An 11,457-nucleotide genomic window follows, 5' to 3' on the forward strand; every position below is an offset into this window, starting at 1 on the left:
CGACGTCTCGGACGCCGACTGGAGGCGTCCGTGGAATAAAGGACAAGGAGCCGGCTGCCAGCCGCAGTCGGACTCGCATCACCATAGAGCACGACCGAGACAGCCACCCAAGAACAGTGAAACGACGGGACGACTGTCCGCCTCCTCCCCCTCGAAAGGAAAGGCGAGTCTCCCTGCCGCCTGTTGATCACCCGATGCTCGGCTATCGCCTTGGCCGCCGAGAGGGAGTCGGAGAGAATGACGCCCGCCACCGGATCGACCATCTCCACCGATCCCTGGCGCTTGAGGAAGAAGATGAGTTGGGTCCACCGTGTTTCGGCCCCAGCATTCGAGACGAGCCCTTCCCCGAAGGGTTCACGCTCCCTAGAGACACACCCAAATACACCGGCTCCGTGAAGCCGAAAGACTGGCTAGTCGACTACTCCACGGCCGTCAGCATAGCAAACGGGAAAAAGCGTGTTGCCATGAAGTACGTTCCGCTCATGCTCCAGGGCATGGCCCGGACATGGCTGACCAGCATAAGGCCCCGCAGCATCAACAGTTGGGTCGACTTCACCGACGCCTTCGTCTGCAACTTCACCAGCACATACAAGCGGCCTCCAAAACCTCGCCAGCTCTCCTTGTGTGTACAAGGCCCCAGCAAGTCAACTCGCGACTACCTCACGCGCTGGGCCGAGCTCCGCAACTCTTGCGAGGGCGTGCACGAGGTGCAGGCCATTGAGTACTTCACTACGGGATGCCGAGAGGGCACCCTCCTCAAGCACAGGCTTCTCTGCGATGAGCCAGAAACCCTCGACGAGTTGCTGATCATAGCAGACAAATATGCCATAGCCGACTCCTCATTGAAGACGGAGATTCAAGTTAGTGCGACAGGCAAGGTGGCTCCTCAGGCTCCTCGAACTCCGGCTGGAGACACCAGTCGGCGTCAACAGCAGAACGGCCACAAGCGCAAAGCCCCACAGCCGACTTCCACCAGTCGGTAGGTGGCGACAGTCGAAGACCAGCAGCCGAAAGGGCAGCCTCCGCCCAAACGCCAGAAGGGCGGCAAGCCCAACTGGCAGCCGGCTTTCTCATATGAGCAGACTTTGGATGGACCTTGCAAATTCCATAGTGGTGAGAAGCCATCCAACCACACCACTCGGAAGTGCCACTGGCTCACCAGGATCGCCAAGGGAGACGGCCTTTTGCCTCCCCCACCTGCTGGACAGCCGCCTCCTCCTCCGCCCCAGCAGCCGGCGGTCAGACCAGTAGGCGCGATACAAGACGAGTACCCAGAAGAGCATGGAGCCTATGTCGTGTTCACCAGCGTGGCCGATGATCGACACAGTAGGCGGCTGCAGCAGCAGGAGGTGAATGCAGTAGCATCTGACACACCAGAGTTCATGCATTGGTCTGAGAAGCCCATCAGCTGGAGCAGAGCTGACCACCCGGAAGTAATGCCCAAACCCGGCTCCTATGCCTTGGTTTTGGACGCCACCTTTGCCACAGACAAGCGAGCTGCTCGATTCTCCAGAGTCCTGATAGACGGCGGCAGCAGCATCAACATCCTGTACAAGGATACCATGGAGAAATTAGGAATCAGACAAAGGCAGCTTCAGTCCAGCCGGACAGTGTTCCATGGCAAAGTTCATGGCCTTTCCTGCTCACCCATCGGCAAGATCTTGATTGACGTCCTCTTTGGAGACAAAGATCGTTTCTGCGGAGAGTCAATTTGGTTCGAGGTGGTGGACCTTGAGAGCCCATACCATGCGCTACTTGGCCGGCCTGCCCTGGCCAGGTTCATGGCTGTCCCCCACTATGCCTACCTCAAGATGAAGATGCCGAGTTCCAAAGGGATTCTGACCATAACTGGCGACTACTAGAAGTCGTCCACCTGCGCAGCAGAAAGTAGTCGGCTGGCCGAGTCCCTCGTGATCACAGCTGAGAAGCGGCTCCTTGACCGGGTTGTGGCGATGGCAAGCAAACAGCCAGAGATGACGCCCGATCCCAGGGAGTCGGCAGCTGAGGGCTCGTTCAGGCCGGCGAAAGAAACGAAGAAGATACCCTTGGACCCGGAGCACCCAGAGAGGTACGTTGTCGTAGGTGCCAACCTCGACATCAAATAGGAAGGCGAGCTCGTCGATTTCCTCCATGAGAATCGGGATATCTTCGCATGGTCCCCCAAAGACATGCCAGGTGTCCCAACGGATTTCGCCGAGCACAAATTGCATGTCCGAGCTGATGCCAAGCCAATCAGGCAGCCTTTGCGCCGCCTGTCGGAAGAGAAGAGAAGATTTGTTAGAGAAGATATAGCCCGGCTGCTGGCAGATGGGTTCATCATGGAAGTGTTCTTTCCAGAATGGCTAGCCAACCCGGTCCTGGTACTGAAGAAGAACAAGCAATGGAGAACGTGTATTGACTACACTAGCCTCAACAAAGCATGCCCCAAGGACCCGTTCGCTTTGCCAAGGATTGACCAAGTGATAGACTCCACAGCCGGATGCGAGCTGTTGAGTTTCTTGGATCCATATTCGGGATATCACCAGATCAAGTTGAACCCGGCCGATAGGATGAAGACCGCCTTCATCACGCCGTTTGGAGCCTTCTGCTACTTGACCATGACGTTCGGCTTAAGGAACGCCGGTGCCACCTTCCAACGTTGCATGCAAAAGTGCCTCCTCAAGCAACTCGGCAGAAATGCTCATGTTTACGTGGACGATGTGGTGGTGAAGACGGAGAAGCATGGAACACTGCTGGAAGACCTCAAGGAGACCTTTGAGAACTTGCGCCGATTTTAGATCAAGCTCAATCCGAGGAAATGCGTCTTCGGAGTACCAGCCGGCCAGCTCCTTGGCTTCCTGGTCTTTGAACGTGGCATAGAGTGCAACCCTGTAAAAATCAAGGCTATTGAGAGGATGGAGGTACCCAGCCGACTGCTGGACGTACAAAAGTTCACCAGCTGTTTGGCATCCATCAGTCGATTCATCAGTCGATTCATCAGTCGGCTGGGCGAGAAGGCTCTCCCCCTATACCAACTCATGAAGAAGACCACTTTTTCGAGTGGAACGACAAGGCGGACGAAGCTTTTCTCCAACTGAAGAAGATGTTGACTACTCCACCTGTCTTGGCGGCTCCGACTCCTAAGGAACCCATGCTCCTCTACATCGCCGCCACCAGTCGAGTAGTCAGCACAGTCATCGTAGTAGAGCGCAAGGAGGAAGGCAAGGCACTACCAGTCCAGAGACCGGTATATTATTTGAGTGAAGTACTGTCAACCTCCAAGCAAAACTACCCCCACTACCAGAAGATGTGCTACGGCGTGCACTTTGCCGCCAAGAAATTGAAGCCTTACTTCCAAGAACATCCAATCATTGTGGTCTGCATGGCTCCACTAGCCGAGATCATCGGGAGCCGGGATGCTTCGGACCGAGTGTCCAAGTGGGCCATAGATTTGCCCCCCTACACCATCTACTACCAGCCTCGCACCGCCATCAAGTCACAAGCGCTGGCCGACTTCCTCGTCGACTGGGCCGAGACCCAGTATCTACCGCCAGCGCCCGACTCCACCCATTGGCGGATGCATTTCGACGGCTCCAAGATGCGCACCGGCTTGGGAGTCGGCATCATCCTCACCTCTCCCAAAGGCGACAAGCTCAAATATGTGTTGCAAATTCATTTTGCCGCCTCCAACAACGTCGCCGAATATGAGGCACTCATTCACGGGCTCCGGCTGGCCAAAGAGCTCGGCATTCGCTGTATCCTGTGCTATGGTGACTCCGACTTGGTGGTCCAGCAGTCGTCAGGTGATTGGGATGCCAAAGACGCAAACATGGCGAGCTACTGCTTCCTCGTACAGCAGCTCAGTGGATATTTTCAGGGGTGCGAGTTTCTCCATCTGCCAAGAAACGACAACGACCAAGCAGACGCCCTGGCACGAATCGGCTCCACCCGACAAGCAATACCATCTGGCGTCGCCCTTCAGCGCCTCTTCAAGCCGTCTATCAAGCCATCGCCAGAGTCAAACTCTATCTTCATACCGGCTCCTCCTGAAGCAGTCGGATCCGACTCGAGAGCCCCCGCAGACGGCACGAATATTTCGGCAGACGGCGCGGGGATCGTGGCAGTCGCACCCGGCCCGGGGACTGCGGTGGTCGGCCCGGAGACTCTAGTACCCGTTCCGGGGACCGCTCCAGTCGGCCCGGGGACTTGCCGTCTTGAACTATGAAATTACTTCCTGCAGCCGGACAAGTAGTGTGTGGCACTTAAGCCGTCTCCTGTTAGAAGACGCAGATCACAGAGCGACTGTCTGGTGGGCAGGAGTAAGGTAGAATGGGTTTCCACATGAAAAATGGCTAAGGACTCAAAGCATGCACATAGTTTAAGCCGGCTTCCAGCCTTTTACAACCGACTCTTGAGCAGCCGGCTCACCGTATTCTAAATTAACTTGCTAAAAAAACTCTAAACGGCTAAGTACTTGCCTTCCCAAAGAAGCTAAGTACTTGATCCAGCAGCAGTCCGCAGAGCGGCTGTCCGACTGGCAAGACGGTAACCAAGGGAAGGCGGCAAAGGAAAAAAGCCAAAGAGCAATAAGCAAGAAGAGATAGAACGCAGATAAATATTTACATAGAAAAGGCCCTTGGTCGAATCCTCAAACAAAAGTTCAAGATACACCCCATGGGTGGAATTGTGCAAAATAACAAGTTCATTGAGACTATTAAGCAAGTAAAAACAAAGATAAAATGGCAGCCTAGGAAACTACGGACGGAATCGGAGGACCGGAGGGGTCGATGGTGCCAGTTGCCGGGGCGGCCGGCTGGTCGGTCTCCGCTTGGTCACCTCTGGCAGCAGCTGGCTCGGTTGGGCGCGGCTCGTTGCTAGAGGCGCGATCGAGCTGGGGCTGGCCGTCTTCCCCGACCTCTAGCGCCTCCTCCTCGTCTCCTTCCTCCTCCTCGCCTTCTTCCTCGCCACTGGAGTCAATCACCTCCGCCGAGTCCTCGCCGTCGTCCGGGTTCAGCCCGAACCACTCCGGCGGCACCTCCTCGCCGTTCTCAGCCCTCTCTGGGACGAAGACGCTGGTGTCGGTGTACTCGTCGATCGATGCGGCGCGCTTGACGAGATCGTCTTCCACGACCGCCAACTCCGTCTGAGCTTCCAGCCGGAACGTGGCTAGCTAGGCTAGACTCAGCCCAGGATGCCATGCCTTGGCAAACTCTAAGGCCCGGCGCGCTCCAGCCCGGGCCGAAGAGCCCTTCCAGGCCTCAAGGCGGCCGGCTGCTACCTCTAGCCAGTCGACAGTCCGACTGGGGGTGCGTGGTGCCTACATATCCGGCCATAGGGCAGCAATCGCCTGGGCACCAACACGTTGAAGCCGGCGCAATATCCGGTGGGCCGACCGAAGGCGGGCCTCGATGCTCAGGATCTGCTCGCCAAGAGTTCGGGGGGGCATTGGCGGCGATCTGTGCACCGTCCGCCCTCTGCCCTTCACGATCAGCCTTGATGGCTTGATTGGCAGCGTCCGAATGGCCGGGGAAGAAGTCTTCCAAGGAAGAAGAACGAAGAACAAGGTTAAAGACTAGAGGCCGACTCAACTAGCAGTCGGCAGCTTAGAAAAGGAAAATGAGGGGAAGCTCACCGTCGACGAGATCTTCTATCACGTGGAAGCCGGAGACCAACATCGTCTCCGTGTCGGTCCAAGAGGAGCGCTCAGACGCGAATTCGGCAAGGAGGGCGGTCTCCTTGTCCTCTGCCTCCTTCTGGGCCTTCTGGAGCAGCTCCTTTTGCTCTGCCAGCTGCGTAGCCAGCCGTTCGCGCTCCTCTGTCAGCCGGCCGCACTCCTCCTCCTTGACACGCAGTGCGGTGTTTGGCCTCGCCCAGCTGCTGCTGCAGGGCGGCGTTGGCCTCTGAAGAAGAAGAAGGAGGGGCGTCAGTCGTCAACAAGGAAGAAAGGTCACTGGGAGATCTGGCCCGACTGCTCGGCAGTCGGCCCGAATCTCGGGGACTACAGCCCGCGAGTGTGCCAGCGCGCCCTTGCAGAGAAGGAAGAGGACTCACCCCGGTTGTCCGACAAGTCGGCGGTCCGCTTGGCCAGCTCCTCAATGTTGGCGTTGAAGGCGGTCACCCGAAGATTGTGGTAGTCCTGCATCAAAATTTCAGACAAAGTGTTGGCACTTGGAACTCACCGATTAGAGTTCCGAGCCGCCTGCTCAGCAGCCGGCCCGAAACTCGGGGACTACACCCAGTGGGTGCGCTGGCACGCCCCCACAAAGAAGAACAAGAAACAAAAACAAAGAAGGAAGGACGCATACCCGGATGGCTGCTCGCGACGCCAGATACGCCTTGGTGCATTCCTTGATGGCGTCGCCCTCGGCTCGGAGCTTGGCTTGGACTTCCAAAAGCGCCCGGTTCAACGGGCCCATCCTACCTCCCCGTACCCACCCAGTGGGTGTGGCGCTCATCACCTAGGTGTCCGGGATCGTGGAGCTCGTGGCGCCGGTTTTCAGAGGGCGCGGCGCCGAGGCCGCCTTCACGAGACGGCGGCGCATCGGCGTGCCGACCTCGAGAGCCAGGCCCGTCGCCACCACGCCTTCAGTTGGCGGCACCGGCGGGTCCGCCAGCTGCCTGCCTGGCGCGCTCCCGGAGGGCGGCGATGGCAGCACGATTACGTCCGACGTGGCAGTGTCGTCGTCGTCCCTCTCCATGACCGGGTTCTCGTCACGGACTTCCCAGTCTACGCTGTGAACTCCGGTGGTGGTGGCGCAGAGTTTAAGGGGACAACAAACACCGCCGACTGGCGGTGTGCGGCTTCTTCAGCGCGCTTCTTCTCTGCATCGGCGGCCTCGGCTTCCGCCAGCTTCCTCAGGGCAGCGACCTCCGCTTTGTCGGCTTCTGCCTTCTTCAGGCAGGCGGCTTCCCGCTCCTCGCGCGCTTCCCGCGCGTTTCGCTTCGTCGCCTCCCGGAGGTCGGCGGCGGGATCAATCCGCCAGGTGGTGGAGGAGGTCTCCGCCGACTTCACGACGGAGCCGGTGGCCGACTTCTCAAGAGAGAGCGGGGCCCTAAAGTCGAGAATATAAAGCAAAGGAATTTCAGGCAGAGTCAACGAAGAAATGTGAAGGTGCAAAGGGAGGTAGCACTTACGCCGAAATCAGCTGTGGCGTCTTCACCACCTTGCGGAAGTGGTTGGCCTTTGCGGCCGCTTCGTCCCACTTGGTCGCCGCGGCTGAGCCCTTGGGCTTCTTCGGCCGGCTGCCGAACAGGCTCGTCCCGGCCCTGCGCTTCTTAGCACCGCCTTGGGCGTCCGGCGCGGCAGCCGAGCTCGCGCCTGGCTGGCCGACTCCCAGGTGGTGGCGCGGGACGACCTCCTCGTCATCGTCAGGCCAGTCCTCGAGATTGGCCCCAAGTCTCGGGCCACCTGCTGTGCTGCTTCCTCCCTCGGTGTCGTCCTCCAGGGCCGCCGCCCCCAAGTCGGGGTCGTCAACGTCGCTCTTCGCTTGGTCGGGGAGGAATTTGCGGTCTGGCCCCGCGGTGCCGGCTGCTGGCTGGAGGAGGGGGTTCTGACCAAAGCCGACTGGTCAGATCGGACAAGACGGACTCGGCAACAAAGAAGTCAGGAGAGTCAAAGGAAAAGAGAAAAGGAAAACGACTCACCAGAGGCGGAGGGGCGGCACGTGAATACGGCTCCTTGTCGAACTGCCACTCTTCTTGGAGGTCACAGCTCGCAAGATAATTCACCATATAGGCTACCTCCTCGTGAGGCATTTCCTTGGTGCACATCCGACTCGGGTCCCGGTGCCCGCTCATCTGACAAATCATGTGGGGGCGACTTTGGAGTGGGAGCACTCGGCACGCCATGAAGGCGGCCAGCAAATCCGGCCAGGTCAGGCCCTCTGACTGCGTCAGCACTCAGAGTCGCGCGACGGTGCCGACTCCTGCGGGCGTCAGCGTCCTGGCCCGATGCGACCAGTTGGGCTGCCTTCCCGCCAGCGGGCCGGCTACGTACGCCGGCAGATTGACCCAATCACCCTCGGCGGAGACATTCTTCACGTAGAAGTACGACCGTTGCCACATCTTCACCAACTTTATCAGCTTGATGGAGGGAAACGGGTTGTCGGCCCCCGACCTCCGCACGGCGATGAACGCGCCGCACTGAGCCGGCACGCCTGCGGCTTGGGTGCCGAGTTTGGAGTAGAAGAACTCCCCCCAGAGCTCGATGATGGGGAGAATGCCGAGGAAGCCTTCGCACAAGGTGACGAAGGCGGACAGCAGCACCACCATGTTGGGGGTGAGGTGGTGCGGCTGGAGTCCGTAGAACTCAAGAAAAGAGCGGAAGAAGCTGCTTGCCGGTAAGCCCAGGCCACATAGGCAGTGCGAGAGGAAGACGACACGCTCGTCCTCATGTGGCGCCGGCGAGATTTCCCCCCTCCGCGCGAGGCGGACCCGCACGAGGTCCTCGCCGGACAGCCGATGCGTCTTGCGAAGGAAATCGACGTGATCGTCGTGGACCTCCGAACCGTCCCAGGTGTCGGAGTGCGCCATAGGGGGTGTGACGGCGGAGGAAGAGCTCATTGTGAGCGGACCACCGCAGCGCTCGACGTAGCTTGAGGTGCAGCGGCGAGAGAGAAGAAGAAGAAGAAGCAATAAGGAGGAGGGACGCGCGTGCTCCGCCGCTCCCCCTCCTCCCCCTACTTATAGCCTCATGGGCTGCGAAGCCGAGGGGGCGGTTGTGGGATCAACTGCGCCCACTACCCCACGCCCCCACGTTTATCGCGCAAAGTTACTGCGCGCAGTAACTCCGTGGGAACCTCAACCGCCCACTCCGGCCGCAGTGGATCCGCTCGCGCGCCGAGGCATGGTAGTGGCGGGCCCTACCCGTAGGCATGTCCCGTCGCACATGTGGATGGCCAGACTGGCCCGGCCGCTTGTTGCCATGTGACGAGCCCGAAACGGGTGGCGGCCTGGAAGCTTAGTAAGCACGCCACTGGGATCCCGCCAGGGCATTCAAATTTTTTTTGGACAAGTCAAATTGGGTGAGTCTGACTCTTGCCAGTCGGCCCGGCAGAAATCGAACGAGGTTTTCACCTCAAATACTCGGAGATAGAAACTGCTGAGGCTCCTCAGCTAATTGTCCGCGGCACCTCATCAGCTTTGGGGACTACTGTCGGAGTAATGGGCCACGGGTAGGCTAACCCGAGGCCCAAAACCTTTCAAGACATTGGGGCTGACTGCGCGCCTCGAGACAACAGATGAAGAGCCGCCTTCTGGAGGACGGCTGAAGGAACAGTCGGCTACCCGCATGCGTCCGAGTCCTAGAGGCGAAGTCAAGACCGGCCGACTCCCGCCTGGCGGCTTCCAAAGAAGCCGGCCACGGGGAGTCGGCCCACGGCACCAACAAAGCCCATGCCCTCATCAGGGGGGATGGGACAGGGAGTGGCAACAGTGAAGCCCACTCCCTCCCCTTTTCCAGGAGATGGCTAGGCCATAGTGCGTTGTACCCACGGAGATCTCCGTCTGGCGCGGCACTGTTGCCATGCCATCCCTGACATCAGCAACAGTGGGCGGAGTCATGTGCCCATGACGTCCTGTCAGTACGGTCCACGGATGACGGGCCCTACCAGTCAGCGAGAGTCCAGAAGACGACAAGAGTGCCACCAGTCGGACCCGCGGGGAGCCGGCCCTGGGAAGTCGGCCTGCCCCTCCCGCGGGTTCCCCGCGCCATTAACCAGACAAGACGGGGAGTGGCTACAGTGATCACCCAACAGACGGCGGGGCTGTAGCCACGACCCCATGACCAAGCCTGCGTCATTAGAGGCATGGCTACAGTTATCAGTAGCCGGCAAGACCCGCAAGCGGCGGGTACGGCCTGTCGGCTCCATACCAGACTGGTCGGCGCGGCCCACCAGTCGGCGGGCCCCAGCAGTCGGCGGAAGGGCCGGTAGGCGAAGAGACTGACGGCGGGGCCCTGCGCCCAGACAATTTACCGTTGTACCCCTGGGGGGTAGGCCTATATAAACCCCCCCAGGGCACCCATGCAAAGGGTTCCAATCCATTAGAACTAGACCAGATCATAGAGGGGGAGAGAGCTGGCCCTGCCTTCTCCTACCTTCAGCATACAGCTCGAGGAGCGCCCTTGTATTCGCTTCGCCTTAGTGATCATGCGGAGACCCCACAGAGCAGGACTAGGGGTGTTATCTCCTAGAAGAGCCCCGAACCTGGGTAAAGTACGCCGGCGTTCGTGTCTACGCCTCATCCCGTTTCTAGTCACCGGCGATGTTCTACTCGCCCCCACCATGATAAGCCATCCATTGGCATATGTCGCATCCAACCCCCAACACATGTCGTCGAGGAGGTTGTCGACGTCGGGAAAGAAATCGTCGTCGGAGAAATAGTCACCGGAGTCCGGGGCATCCGTGACAAAGAAGTCAGTAGTCGCGCAAAGCGCTCCCCAAAAACCTTATCACCATTCTCCCATACATGACTCGAAAGGTGCGGTTTCGGAGGCCTACTGTCCCGACCTGCGGTGCACGCCGCAAGCCGGGATGGGGAAGAACGTAGCAGTAGCTCAGTGGTCAGGAACTTGGAGGCGAGAGGGTTGCGGCAGGCGAAGAGGTGCGCCGTTCGTATTTAATCTCCACTACAGCAAAAACGTTTCAGCTTCCGCGTGACTTTTCGTATATCCGTCATGCGTGGCAAAAATTTAGACATCGGCTCATTCCCGCAACCCGCGGCAGGTGGCGGAGGAAGAGCGTGCATGGATGTCCCTCTTATTCTCATCATCATACATGTAGAGAAGGAGCCTGCCTTATAAAGAGGTCCAACTCTCTCTAAACTAGCAATGTGAGACTAAACTTTAGTTTTACCTCTTGCTTTGTACGAATGAGCTGCGTGAGTCTTTATGATTTATTAGAAATTTTTAAAACTGCTATTGAGTTAGGTTTAAAATCGACAAAATTCCAGCAGTTACAGGGCTGCGGACGACCGGCTTCGGGCGCTGGATCCGCTCTCCGCCGTGGTGATGAATGGTGAGACAAGGCAGGTCGGCGGCGCCTCGTCAGACCGGCTGAGGCAGGACAACCGCTGTCAGTTAAGTCCAGGCGGCGGCGTTCGTTAAAAAAAGAACATGTCCCTCCAGCGGCTCAAGTGAAATTGTTTGTCACGGACGTCCCTGAGACTGGATTTGGAACCGCTTGTGATCCCACGAGAGGAGGTCACGGAGCGAGTACTGATTTTCGTCGGCACTTGGCCTCTCTCTGTTTAGCCAAAGCACTAGCTAATGGAAACCGGGAGAAATCGACCGATTAATCTCTTTTCCCCTCCAATCCCCCACCCCACGACGTCACTCACACCCGGGGAAATCCCCCCCCACCCTCACTCCCCTCCCCGCTGTCTCCGCCCCCAAATCTCCAACCCTCCAATGGCTTCTCCTCCCCGCCCCGTCCTCCCCACCCAGCTCCTCCTCCTCCTCCTCCTCCTGCTCCGCAATGC

This window comes from Triticum dicoccoides, chromosome 4A, assembly GCF_002162155.2.
Source record: "Triticum dicoccoides isolate Atlit2015 ecotype Zavitan chromosome 4A, WEW_v2.0, whole genome shotgun sequence".
Classification (NCBI taxonomy): domain Eukaryota; kingdom Viridiplantae; phylum Streptophyta; class Magnoliopsida; order Poales; family Poaceae; genus Triticum; species Triticum dicoccoides.